The 14,387-nt window shown below is 47.9% G+C and overlaps 1 protein-coding gene across 1 annotated transcript in view; it reads right to left on the reverse strand.

Annotated features, from left to right (window-relative positions):
- Window positions 1-14,387, reverse strand: part of SYNDIG1 (synapse differentiation inducing 1) — a 925,443-nt gene that overhangs the window by 510,474 nt on the left and 400,582 nt on the right. The window lies entirely within an intron of this gene.

Genomic DNA, 14,387 nt, shown 5'->3' on the forward strand with positions numbered 1-14,387 from the left:
CTTCCGTGCAAAAATCACAATTGGGGGGAGGAGGGGTAAAAAAAATGGTGCAAAGCTTGCTTTGCACCATTTTTTAACGCCTGGTCAGGGTAGGTGTTAGGAGACCAGTGGGCCTATTTCCATGGTGGAACACCATGGCATAAGCTCTCAGGTGCCCTCCTCAGGGACACCCACCCACACCAGAGGGACAGCGGAGTATGGGGGACCCCATCCCAGGTAAGTATAGGTAAGTACAGGTAAGTATTTGTTTTTTAAAGTGCCATTGGGGGCCCTGAAATGGGTTCCCTACATGGCACTGGGTGCAATGGCCATGCCCAGGGGGCCCTGGTCCCCTGTGCTGGCCATTGGGGTGGTGGACATGACTCCTATCTTTTCTAAGACAGGAGTCATGTGATATGGATGGTTTTGTATCAGAAAATGACTCCAGGTTGGTTAGAGTCATTTTTGTTTACTCTAACCTGCCTAACGTCATTTTGTGTTGCAAAAACCTTTTCTTCCATACCTCCAGCCCCACCCTACTAGCGTCATTTATTTTTACGCAAGCCTACCCTTTGCACTGGCTTGCACCATTCCATAAATATGGTGCCCGGCTGGTGCACAGAAGTGGTGAAAGCCGGTGCTAAACTTTTGGGTGAAAAAATGCATTAGTGCAGTTTTGCACCAAAAAGTATAAATCAGGGCCCTAGTCTGAAGTATGCTACATCGACTGGAGTGTTTATCAGTGAAGAATTGAAACATTTATACCTTTCTCTAAAAAACAGCCATGAACTCATAGAAAAATAATAGCATGGCTGTTAGATACAATTAAGTTTAAACATAGGTGTTAGAGTATCACCGGGTTCTTTTTTTGTTCAAAAAGGTTTGGTAAATTAAAAGTTGATATATTGTATGAAGATAGCTATTCCAAGTTTTTCAATGGAACTGTTCAATGCTCTTAAGTTCGATTATTTTATGAAAAGTAGGTTTTCTGATAGAAACAAACCAAAAAATTAAATCGGGACTATGAGTGAAAAAGCATATGAATCACCTTTCCTTCAGAAATTGCCACAGTGCTTTCCCACTAGACGATACAGCAGGAGTGTTAGACTTTTCATCCTTGGCGTGGTCTCCCTTAACTTTTTGCCTCTGTTCCCCAGGTTGTTGATGTGTGCTGGACTCAGATTTTACTGTTTTTGTTACTCTGGGCACTTTACCGCTGCTAACCAGTGCTAAAGTGCAAGTGCTCCTGTTTAAAATGTGTACGTAATTGGTTCTCCATGATTGGCATATTTGTTTTACTGTTAAGTCCCTAGTAAAGTGCACTAGAGGTGCCCGGGGCCTGTAAATCAAATGTTACTAGTGGGCCTGCAGCACTGGTTGTGCCACCCACACAAGTAACCCTGTAATCATGTCTTAGACCGGTCACTGGTGACACAAAGGGAGCTGGGGTGCAACCTGCATTTCCTGAGTAGCCATCTCTGCTAGGAGGGAGGGGTGGAGTGGTCACTCTCATCTGAAAGGACTGTGCCTGCCTCTGACAATGCAGACTCCAACCCCCTGGTGTGTGTCTGAGGCCTTGCCTGGGCAAAGCAGGATTTCACAAGTAGGTGTGAGTCCGCTTTGAAGAGCGGTGACTTCAAAGACTAAAATGGGTATAAGAAGGGCACCCAAATCTACAGACTTTAGAAACACTTCTGGAACCAAGAGGAACCTCTGCCTGGAGAAGAGCTGATAGCTGAGGAAGAAGTGCTGCCCTGCCTGTGACTGTGCTTTGTGGAGCTTTCCTGCAATGCTGCTTCTGCCAGAGTAAGAGGGCAAAGACTGGACTTTGTGTGCCTTCCATCTTGTGAAGAAATCTCCAAGGTCTTGATTTAGAGCTTGCCTCCTGTTGTTTGAAGTCTCAGGGACAGCAAAGACTTCTCTCTGCCAGCACCTGGAGTCTCTGAAGAGACTCCTGCTCTGACAAGTGGCGCCCTAGCCAGTCCCTGGGCCCTTGAAAGGAAAGCTGGTGGAAATCCAAGGAAATCGACTTCAGACGACTCCGGACCGACACCGCTGCTGAATCCGGTAACGCCGCCTGCACCTGACGCCGTGACCCTCGCTGGAACGCGATGCTCTTCGCAGGCCCGACGCCGCTGCAGCCCCACTGAAGTCCGCGACTCCGTGGAAGTCGCCGCACCACGTCGTGACCGACGCCGCTCGAAGTGCACGGATTCAACGTTTCGCACAGACGCCGCGATCTCCGACTTCGCGCATCGGCTTGTTTTCATTCTTCACCAAAGGTACTGTACTTTGGGGTCTACACGACTCCGTGTCCGGCGCCTCTGGTGTCGGCTTGTTGGGAACGACTCCGTCACAACGCCGTGTTAACATCTCATCGAAGCATTTTTGTTGCTAAGCACTATTTTTTAGTTTAATCTCTAAAAATTCATAACTTGACTTGTGTATGTCGGATTTTTGTCGTTTTGGTCTTGTTTTGTTTAGATAAATATTTCCTATTTTTCTACACCGGTGTTGTGTCATTTTGTAGTGTTTTCATTAAGCTACTGTGTGTGTTGGTACAAATACTTTACACCTAGTGCTCTGAGGTTAAGCCTACTGCTCTGCCAAGCTACCAAGGGGGTAAGCAGGGATTAGCTGAGAGTGATTCTCTTTTACCCTGACTAGAGTGAGGGTCCTTGCTTGAACAGGGGGTAACCTGACTGTCAACCAAAGACCCCATTTCTAACATTGGTGATCAACGGTTGGGATTTGGACTTGTATTTGTACTTGACATACAGTAATTATGTGTACACTACTGTTTGAGTTCAGACCACTACGTGACCACATACTACTAGTCTAGTGATTTTAGTTTTTTTTCTATTTGGACTGTTTTTGCTCTGCATTCATTTTTTTCTCACTGATTCCTTGATTGACTTTCTTTGGAACTTCATTTGGGAACTTGTTTTTCTGCCTTTGGAACTTTACACTTGTTTTTGAATCTTCATCATGTCCCATGCTGGAGATGCATCAGTTGGAGCTGACTTTGACCTTAAGGAATTGGAGAGTTATACCAAAGCTCAGTTGAAGCAGTTCTGTAAAAGTTTTGAATGTCCCATTAAGAGCTCATCCAGGAAGGAGGAGCTGCAAAAGGCGCAGAGGGCCTGGGTGACAGCCGAGAGCACTGAAGGGCACACAGAGGATGAGGGAGATGAGGAGGATGAGGAAGAGTGTTCAGTATACAATGGTATTGTGGGTGGGCCTGTTATGTCCAGGGAGAAGGTCTCCAGGGCAGGTAGCAGTGTCTCATCCAAGGGTCTGACACCTGAGGAGTTACAGGACAGACAGGCAGAAAGGAGTACCTATTGGAGCAGAGGAGGCTAGCCCTTGAGGAGAGGAAGTTAGCGATGGCTCTTGAGCTTAGCTTGAGAGAGATGAAACATAGAAGCCAGTCCAGTAGAGATGGTGGCAGCAATCCTACAGTGCAGCCTGAGAGAAGGGTACATATCCCAAAAGACCTTGAGAGGGATTATAAGAGGGAGGATGATATCTACTTGTGGTTCAAGGGTTATGAGTCAGCTCTCCACATGAACCTGGTCCCTGAAGCTCATTGGGGGGCAGCCCTGTGGCAGCATTTTGAGGCAGAGGGGAGGTACACACTGACAGCCTTAGGGGATGCTCTGGATCTCACCTACCCTGTCATGAAGGAGGCCTTACTCACCAGGTATGGTCTCACCCCTGAGCAGTACAAGGAGAAGTTTATATCCTACAAGAGAAAGGAATCCCAAACATGGTTGGAATGTGTTGATTCTTTTTGCAGGCCACTGGATGGTTGGGTGAAGGGCAGTAAGGTAAACACGTATGAGGGGCTTTACAATTTAATTATCTTGGGAGGACTTGTACAGTTTATGTTTTCCAGAGCTGCGCCAGCACCTCATTGACAGCAAGCTGACTGACCCCAGGAAGCTTGCACAGGAAGCGGACCGCTGGGAGAGCACCAGGGTCCAAAAGAGGTATGGGGAGACCACACCAAGGGTGGGCAGGGTCCCTCTCAGAAGAAAGGGAGGGGTAAGGGCAAACAGGGGGAGTTCTCTAAAGGGTCCCAAACTGATTCCCAGGGTAAGGATTCCCAACCCCCCAGTGAAAAGAAGCCATGGTTGTCCAAAGGGAAGCCAGTGGCAGGTGGTCCCCCACGTAAGTGTTATGCATGTGACCAGGTAGGTCATGTGAGGGGGGACCCCAAATGCCCCAAAAGTACACCGGCACCCCCTGGTGCACCGTCCCAGGGTTTGGCCAGTGTAGCGCTTGGGGAGGAGTTGGTTTCAGGTGGGTGGGAACCAGCAGAAATGACCCTTGTCTCACTAGGTGACAGTGAGATGGTCCAGAGAAACCTAGTGCCTGAAAACACTAAGAAGTACAGGCAATGGGTGACCATCAATGGACAGAGGGTGGAGGCTCTGAGAGACACAGGAGCCAGTATGACTACAGTGAGGAGTCACCTGGTGTCTGAAGATCAGATTGATCCCTGGGTACTTCACCAAGTAGTTGCGGTAGACAACTCTGAGCGCCTCTGCAGAGTGGCACAGGTTCCCTTTGAATGGGGGGGGGTCTCAGGTTCCTGGAAAGTAGCTGTGAGTCCAACCATGCCTGTTGATTGTTTGCTAGGCAACGACCTGAAGGATTCCCCTTGGAAGGAGGTGGAACACAGGTCTCACTTGGAGATGTTGGGTCTGCCTGGGTGGGTATGCGTATCCACCCGGTCTATGGCAGCCAATCAGGGTAGTCAAGAGCCCCTGGAGCCTGAAACAGTGGCCCAGGGGACCGCCAAGAAGAGGAAGGGCAGGGGGCGTGGGAAACCAGCCCCAGAAGTTCCCACAGTCCGGGAGGAGGCAGAGCCTGAGGGTGATGCCCTGGAGCCTACAGGGGAACAGGTGGCTGAACTGGGGAAGGTCCTTGAGCTGTCGCAGTGGCAGCAGGAAGGGGGGCCCACCAGGGAAGCATTCTGTGCAGCACAGAAGTCATGCCCTACCTTGGAGGGTTTGCAGCAGCAGGCGGCAGACCAGGCGGCTGGCAAGGAGCCAGGATCACACCTAATTTATTGGGAGGATGACCTCCTGTATAGCGAGCCTAAGGTTCCTGAGCCTGGGTCAGCCCATGTGCTGGTGGTACCCCAGTGCTTCAGGGCCTTCCTACTGGGGTTGGCTCATGATGTGCCTTTAGCTGGACATTGGGGCAGGACAAGACCTTTGAGAGGCTTGTCACCCACTTTGACTGGCCCCTAATGCGTAGACACTCAGATGCACATTGCAGGTCTTGTCAGACTTGTCAGGCAAGTGGCAAGAGTGGGAGGAAATGTAAAGCTCCCCTCCAGCCTTTGCCTGTTGTCAGTACTCCCTTTGAACAGGTAGGAATTGACATTGTGGGGCCTCTGGATCCCAAGACAGCCATGGGCAACAGGTTCATCCTGGTCTTGGTGGACCATGCCACATGGTACCCAGAAGCCATTCCTCTAAGGACGGTCACTGCCCCCGTGGTGGGACGTGCCTTGATGGGAGTTTTTACCCGCATGGGGTTCCCCAAGGAAGTGGTATCTGATAGAGGTACAAACTTCATATCCACTTATATGAAGTCTCTGTGGAAGGTGTGTGGGGTAACCTACAAGTTCACCACCCCTTACCACCCCCAAAGTAATGGTCTGGTTGAGAGATTCAACCGCACCTTGAAAGGCATGATTCAGGGCCTGTCAGAGCCCTTGAGGCGTAAGTGGGGCGTCCTCTTGCCATGCCTTCTGTTCGCATACAGGGAGGTGCCTCAAAAGGGACTTGGCTTTAGCCCCTTTGAGCTCATCTATGGCCACCCTGTGAGGGGACCGCTCAGTCTGGTGAAGGAGGCTTTGGAGAAAGGTCCTAGTAAACCACCCCAGGATGTATTTAGCTACATGCTGGCACTAAGAAACCAGACTACCCGCTTCAGGAGTCTCACTCAGGAGAACCTGGAAGCAAGCCAGGAGGATATGAAACGGTGGTACGACCAGAATGCCACTCTGGTTGAGTTTCAGCCTGGACAAAAAGTGTGGGTCATGGCACCAGTGGAGCCTAGGGCTCTCCAAGATAAGTGGACTGGGCCTTTTGAGGTGGTGGAAAGAAAGAGCGAGGTCACCTATGTAGTAGACTTGCAATCCCCCAGGAACCCTTTGAGGGTCCTACATGTCAACCGCCTCAAACCACACTTTGAGTGAACTGAGCTATCCATGCTCCTAGCGACAGATGACGGGGAGGAGGAAGAGAGTGAGCCTCTTCCTAACCTCTTGTCTGCAGGAGAGAAAGATGGGTCTGTGGAGGGAGTGATCCTCTCCCCCTCCCTGACTGAGGAACAGCAGAAGGACTGTCGCCACGTGTTGGGACAGTTCGCCTCGCTGTTTTCCCTGATCCCAGGAGTCACACACCTTTGCACACATGATGTGGACACTGGGGACAGTACACCTGTTAAACATAAGGTTTACAGGGTGACTGACAGGGTCAGGGCTTGCATTAAGGAGGAAGTCTCCAAAATGTTAACCCTAGGGGTTATTGAGCACTCCAGCAGTCCTTGGGCCAGCCCAGTGGTTTTGGTCCCAAGGGCTGCTGCTCCTGGTGCCACTCCGCAACTTAGGTTCTGTGTGGATTACTGGGGTCTCAATGCGGTCAGCAAGACTGATGCACACCCCATCCCCCGAGCTGATGAGCTCATTAATCGGTTAGGAGCTGCCAAGTACCTCAGTACGTTTGATTTAACATCTGGGTACTGGCAGATTGCCTTAACTGAGGGGGCAAAGGAGAGGTCAGCATTCTCTACCCCAGGTGGGCACTTCCACTTCAATGTGATGCCCTTTGGGATGAAGAATGCCCCTGCCACCTTTCAGAGGTTGGTCAACCAGGTGTTGGCAGGACTGGATGAGTTCAGTGCTGCCTACTTGGATGACATTGCTGTGTTTAGTTCCACATGGGAGGAACACCTGCAACACCTCTGGAGAGTGTTAGAGGCCCTGCAGAAGGCAGGCCTCACTATTAAGGTGAGCAAGTGCCAAATAGGGCAGGGTTCTGTGGTGTACTTAGGACACCAGGTGGGGAGTGGCCAGGTGGCACCCATACAGCCTAAGATTGACACGATTCTGGCTTGGGAGCCTCCCAAGACCCAGTCTGAAGTGAGAGCCTTTTTAGGTCTCACAGGATATTACAGTAGGTTTGTTAAGGGATATGGTACCATCGTTACCCCCTTAACTGAGTTGACTTCTAAGAAGCAACCCAAGAAGGTGATCTGGACAGAGGCTTGCCAGAACGCTTTTGATGCCCTGAAGGCTGCCATGTGCACAGCACCTGTGCTGCAGGCACCTGACTACTCCAAGGAGTTTGTTGTGCAAACAGATGCCTCAGAGCACGGTATTGGAGCAGTCCTCTCACAGCTTAATGAAGAGGGCCTAGATCAACCCGTAGCCTTCATTAGCAGGAGTTTACTACCCAGGGGACGTAGGTGGAGTGCCATAGAACGTGAAGCATTTGCTGTGGTCTGGGCACTGAAGAAGCTAAGACCCTACTTGTTTGGGACTCACTTCCGAGTTCAGACCGACCACAGGCCCCTCAGATGGTTAATGCAGATGAGGGGTGAGAATCCAAAACTGTTGAGGTGGTCCATTTTCCTACAGGGGATGGACTTGACGGTGGAACATCGTCCTGGTACAGAGCACCCCAATGCTGATGGTCTGTCCAGGTTCTTACGCCTTAGTGATGAGAACTCCCATGAGGAGGGTAGTTGCTCCCCACTTTTAGCTGGGGGACACACGTGTTAGACTGTTCATCCTTGGCGTGGTCTCCCTTCACTTTTTGCCTCTGTTCCCCAGGTTGTTGATGTGTGCTGGACTCTGATTTTACTGTTTTTGTTACTCTGGGCACTTTACCGCTGCTAACCAGTGCTAAAGTGCAAGTGCTCCTGTTTAAAATGTGTACGTAATTGGTTCTCCATGATTGGCATATTTGTTTTACTGTTAAGTCCCTAGTAAAGTGCACTAGAGGTGCCCAGGGCCTGTAAATCAAATATTACTAGTGGGCCTGTAGCACTGGTTGTGCCATCCAAACAAGTAACCCTGTAATCATGTCTCAGACCGGTCACTGCAGTGTCTATGTGTGTATTTTTACACTGTAAATTCGACTTGGCAAGTGTACCCACTTGCCAGGCCTAAACCTTACCTTTTCTTACATGTAAGGCACCCCTAAGGTAGGCCCTAGGTAGCCCCAAGGGCAGGGTACAGTGTATGGATAAGGTAGGACATATAGGGGGTCATTCTGACCCCGGCGGTCAGAGACCGCCGGGGCCAGGGTCGGCGGGAGCACCGCCGACAGACCGGCGGTGCCCCGCAGGGCATTCTGACCGCGGCGGTTCGGCGGCGGTCAGATGCGGGAAACCGGCGGTCAGATGCGGGAAGCCGGCGGTCTCCCGCCGGTTTCCCGCTGCCCTGCAGAATCCTCCATGGTGGCGGAGCGCACTCCGCCGCCATGGGGATTCTGACACCCCCTACCGCCATCCTGTTCCTGGCGGGACTCCCGCCAGGAACAGGATGGCGGTAGGGGGTGCCGCGGGGCCCCTGGGGGCCCCTGCAGTGCCCATGCCAATGGCATGGGCACTGCAGGGGCCCCCGTAAGAGGGCCCCACAAAGTATTTCAGTGTCTGCTATGCAGACACTGAAATACGCGACGGGTGCCACTGCACCCGTCGCACCTTCCCACTACGCCGGCTCCATTCTGAGCCGGCGTCCTCGTGGGAAGGCTGATTTGCCCTGGGCTGGCGGGCGGCCTTTTGGCGGCCGCCCGCCAGCCCAGGGCAAATCCCAAAATACCCTCAGCGGTCTTTCGACCGCGGAGCGGTATTTTGGTGGGGGAACTTCGGCGGGCGGCCTCCGCCGCCCGCCGAAGTTAGAATCACCCCCATAGTAATGTGGTTTATATGTCCTGACAGTGAAATACTGCCAACTTCGTTTTTCACTGTTGCAAGGCCTGTCCCTCTCATAGGATAATATGGGGGCTACCTTTAAATATGATTAAAGTGTAGATTCCCCTAGAGAGTAGATGGACATGTGGAGTTTGGAGTCCCTGAACTCACAATTTAAAAATACATCTTTTAGTAAAGTTGATTTTAAGATTGTGCGTTTGAAAATGCCACTTTTAGAAAGTGAGCATTTTCTTGCTTAAACCATTCTGTGACTCTGCCGTGTTTGTGGATTCCCCTTCTGGGTCAGTTTGACAGTTGGGTTGTTTTTCACCTCACACCAGACAGTGACACAAAGGGAGCTGGGGTGCAACCTGCATTTCCTGATTAGCCATCTCTGCTAGGAGTGAGGGGTAGAGTGTTCACTCTCATCTGAAAGGACTGTGCCTGCCTCTGACAATGCAGACTCCAACTCCCTGGTGTGTGTCTGAGGCCTTGCCTGGGCAAGGCAGGATTTCACAAGTAGGTGTGAGTCCGCTTTGAAGAGAGGTGACTTCAAAGACTAAAATGGGTATAAGAAGGGCACCCAAATCTACAGACTTTAGAAACACTTCTGGAACCAAGAGGAACCTCTGCCTGGAGAAGAGCTGATAGCTGAGGAAGAAGTGCTGCCCTGCCTGTGACTGTGCTTTGTGGAGCTTTCCTGCAGTGCTGCTTCTGCCAGAGTAAGAGGGCAAAGACTGGACTTTGTTTGCCTTCCATCTTGTGAAGAAATCTCCAAGGGCTTGATTTAGAGCTTGCCTCCTGTTGTTTGAAGTCTCAGGGACAGCAAAGACTTCTCTCTGCCAGCACCTGGAGTCTCTGGAGAGACTCCTGCTCTGACAAGTGGTGCCCTAGCCAGTACCTGGGCCCTTGAAAGGAAAGCTGGTGGAAATCCAAGGAAATCGACTTCGGACGACTCCGGACCGATGCCGCTGCTGAATCCGGTAACGCCCCCTGCACCTGACGCCGTGACCCTCGCTGGAACGCGACGCTCTTCACAGGTCCGACACCGCTGCAGCCCCGCTGAAGTCCGCGACTCCGTGGAAGTCGCCGCACCACGCCGTGACCGACGCCGCTCGAAGTGCACGGATTCAACGTTTCGCACAGATGCCGCGATCTCCAACTTCGCGCATCGCCTTGTTTTCATTCTTCACAAAGGTACTGTACTTGGGGGTCTACACGACTCCGTGTCCGGCGCCGCTGGTGTCGGCTTGTTGGGAACGACTCCGTCACGACGCCGTGTTAACATCTCATCGAAGCATTTTTGTTTCTAAGCGCTATTTTTGAGTTTAATCTCTAAAAATTCATAACTTGACTTGTGTATGTCTGATTTTTGTCGTTTTGGTCTTGTTTTGTTTAGATAAATATTTCCTATTTTCCTAAACTGGTGTTGTGTCATTTTGTAGTGTTTTCTTTAAGCTACTGTGTGTGTTGGTACAAATACTTTACACCTAGCGCTCTGAGGTTAAGCCTACTGCTCTACCAAGGGGGTAAGCAGGGGTTAGCTGAGGGTGATTCTCTTTTACCCTGACTAGAGTGAGGGTCCTTGCTTGAACAGGGGGTAACCTGACTGTCAACCAAAGACCCCATTTCTAACAAGGAGGCTCTCATGTACATCGTTTAGAGCTATGAAGTGTGTAGCACCGCAAAAAACTATTTGCCAGCATAGCTCAAATTTAGCACCAGGCAGCTTAAACTAATTTCAAAGGCCATACACCTTCCTTAAATAGAGGTAGACATTATAAAGTTATATAAATAGTACGTCATGGGTGGCATGAGTCCAATCTTTCTTTTCATTGCCAGATTTTGGAGAGTTTCCTTGATGTAAACCATAAATAGACTCTACAACCCTATTGGAGCCCAAAAAGAGCATTGTTGCAAAGTACTTCATTATGTAAAGCCAAAATCAGGCATTAAAAAAACATTAAATATATGTTTAGGTTCAACTTTGAGTGGGCACGGGGAATCCTTAAAATTGTTCACCACAAAATATTATCTCAAGAGCACGCCTAAGGGTCGATGCATCAGAGACGTTGTAAAATCTCAATTTCATGAGGCAATGTCTTCCCGAGATAAGTCACCTTACAGCATTTCAAAAACTGAGTCAATTAAGTAAGGACATAGTAAATAATTTAGGCCGAGAGCAGAAATAGAAATGTCAGAGTATTATTTCAAAAATTGAAAATGTGCATTACAGAAATCATAAATGCAAACGCATGAAGCTATTGCTATGAAGTCTCCCAGTAAATAGGGTAATACAGGATATCTTGCAGACTCAGAAAAAATCCTAGTCCCAAGTGAACAGCAAAGTCAAAAAGAAATCGAGCAGCATTTAGGAAAGCTCCAGCTCACCCCCAAAATCAAGGGTTTATATACAGCTTCCTTGCATAGGAAATCACAAATTTCTACAAATTCATCATGGTGTGAGCAAACGATTTATACCTCCAGCAAATCAGAGTCTATTGTTCTCTAGCTGCACACACCAGCCCTTTCAGTTTGTGTTTAAGTTTGTGTTTTTTAGAATAGTAGTAATAGTATTCCTAGGTTGTTATGACTAGATCTGATGAACTATACCCAAGTGATTTTATAAGGTTGATCTAGGAACAAGCAATCAGTTATCAAAGCTGTAATCAAAATAGGTTCAGGTTTCGTTCAAAACACATTTCGAAGCTGCATTGGCCTTAATCTGATGGTCTCCTCAATGTAAGAGAGTTCCAGATCCTTCTGACAGATGAACTCTGGAGTAGCTTGAGAAATGGCAAGTAACCTTCTAATGAGTGAATTATCTTCTCTTTGCAAGGTCCAGCATTCAGTATAACCCCAGATACTTGATCCATAAGTAGCAGAGGAGGTGTTTTTACATGTATGTATTGTGATCATATCTCTTATGGGTCTTGACCCCAATTTAAAGGCAAACCGGAAAACAGACAGCAGCTTTCTTCAACTGATGAGTCTTAAAGTGGATTTGAGGAGCCACATTCCCAGAGTCATCAAACAGCATCGCTAGATAGCAAAGTGTAGATACTCTAAGGGATCTGGGTGTTTTTAATAGCAAACTGCCTAGTTTTAGGTACTCCCTTTACACAAATCATAATGATTTTTTGAAAGAATGACCTTTAGGTTCAGTCCTTCCATATATGTCAGAAATAAATTTAGAAGCAGCTGTGAGCCATTTGTGGTGCATGCCATAAGAAGTGCATAATCTGCGTACATCAGAGCAGGGATAGGGTGGGAGCTTATCCTTGGTGAGTCGGTTGTGGAGCTCAAACAGGCATGTTCAAATCCATTTATATAAAGAGTGAACAAGAAGAGGGCTGAGACACACTCTTGTCATAATCCCCTCTGCACCCTAAAAGATCCAGTACATCTCACCTCCTGGACCATATCGGACCCTTGCAGCAACGTTCTGATAAAGATAATTCAGTAGTATTAGTATGATTCATCAAAATCATAATATGCCATACCTTAGAGTGAATAACATATTCAAATGCAATGACTGCCAAGGTCAATAAAACCCAGGAAGAAGAAGCTCTTCTTAGCCTTCAAATATTTGCCCTCTAAAAGTTACAGGTTTAAGCAATGTTCAAGGTGCCCAGACCCTTTCTAAAACCGAACTGCATGTCTGAGATAATGGAATTATTACTCAAACCACCCCTTAACATATTCTTTCCTGAGGTGACAGTTTAGGACCAACATTAAATCAATAGTAGGTAATGCAAATAGCTTCAAACAAGAGTTACCTTTGTGGGACTGATGTGATCTGTCAGACTGGTGTGAAACATTCCCTTATATTTGGGGAGAAGTTTATTGGTATTGACCGCAGTCCATTTGGTATGACCTCCATTTGGTCTAGCAACATCCAAATTGCACACTGTAGGCTCAGTTCCCCAGATCAAATCTACTTTAACCAAATTGTGATCACGTAAGCAAGATGGGATGGCATCAAACCTCTCGTGAAAGGAGCTAAGTTGTCAGAAATCACAATATAATCAATTTCACAAGTAGCCACTCTTCCTGTACATTCTTGAGCAAGAATTGCTTGCAATACTCATATTAAATTAAGTAAATCAATCATTCAAGGCAGTAACATAGGTCGTAGGAAATGTGACTCACCAACCTATTTGTCATCTTCAAGCCCGCAAAACGCCTTTGGAGCATATGTTCATAAGTGAATTGTATTGTATTGTAATCGTATTTATATAGCGCTTACTACCCCTGACGAGGCGTCAAAGCGCTTTTCGATGAGTAGCACCCTACTCCGGAACCCAACAAGAATTAGTGATGGATTAGTATAGTTAAATAATGAGTACAGTTTTAGTATTATGATGAGTTAATTTGAGCCGCGGATATGAGAGTTTGTTAGTTAGATTGACTGGAGTAATGGAGGGGTGGAGGAGGAAAGAAATCCAGAAGTGTTAATTGGGAGTATATCCTTCATTTACTCAACCCAAAGGCTTGGGATGAGTAAAGGGGGGCAGAGGGGGAAGAGTATGTGGAAGGGTTAGGGAGAGCATAGTAGCAGGGTGAGATGAATGCAGGAGAATTTAGTAGGGTTGTGTGGGAGGTCACAGAGGTAGAGTGAGGTTTGGTGAGTTAGATGTGGAGGTGGAGGGAAGAGCTTAGGCAGAGATATTTAGGAGATTAAAGTGGTAGAAGGGGTTTGGGATGAGTCAGAGTGAGAATAGAGGATAGTTTGATAGAGACATGACATAAGAGTGATGAGTAGATAAGTGTGATAAGATGAGAGCAGGAATTCATAGATATCTAGTATAACAACCCAAAACCAGGAGCCATACAATGATCTACGAACATGCCAAGCACAGAAACAACATATACATACATATATATATATATCAGGTTTAAAGAGTGTGTGTGTGTATTTTTATTGTTATGACATAGTAGCAATACATATTTTCCAAAGAAACTATAAATAAATAGAAATATACATATAATCTGAAAAAAATATTTATCCACATAGGCATATGCAGTTCATAGCTGTTTGAAAAAGGTGGTTATGAAGGAAAGAGCCAACTCTTGAGTAGTTTTCTGAAGACAAGAAAGTTATCTGTGGCTCTTATAGTTGGGGGTAGTGAATTCCATAGTTTGGCTGCTTGGACGGAGAAGGATGTACCACCTATAGTCTTTTTCTTGTATGGTGGTGTTCTAAGGCGGGGGGCCAGTCTTGAGCGGAGAGTTCTTTGTTGGATGTATTTGGTAATTTTCTTTCTGATAAAAAGCGGTCCTGTTCCATGTATAGCTTTGTGGGTGATACAAAGCAGCTTGAAAGTGCATCTTCTGGCAACGGGTAACCAGTGTAGCGGGAGATGTGGGCTTGCGGCTTTATATGTAGTAGTAGCCTGGCTGCGGAATTCTGGATACGTTGTATTTCTTTCATAACAGATAGAGATGATCCATGGTAGAGGCTATTG

Source organism: Pleurodeles waltl, chromosome 5 (genome assembly GCF_031143425.1).
Source record: "Pleurodeles waltl isolate 20211129_DDA chromosome 5, aPleWal1.hap1.20221129, whole genome shotgun sequence".
Taxonomy (NCBI): domain Eukaryota; kingdom Metazoa; phylum Chordata; class Amphibia; order Caudata; family Salamandridae; genus Pleurodeles; species Pleurodeles waltl.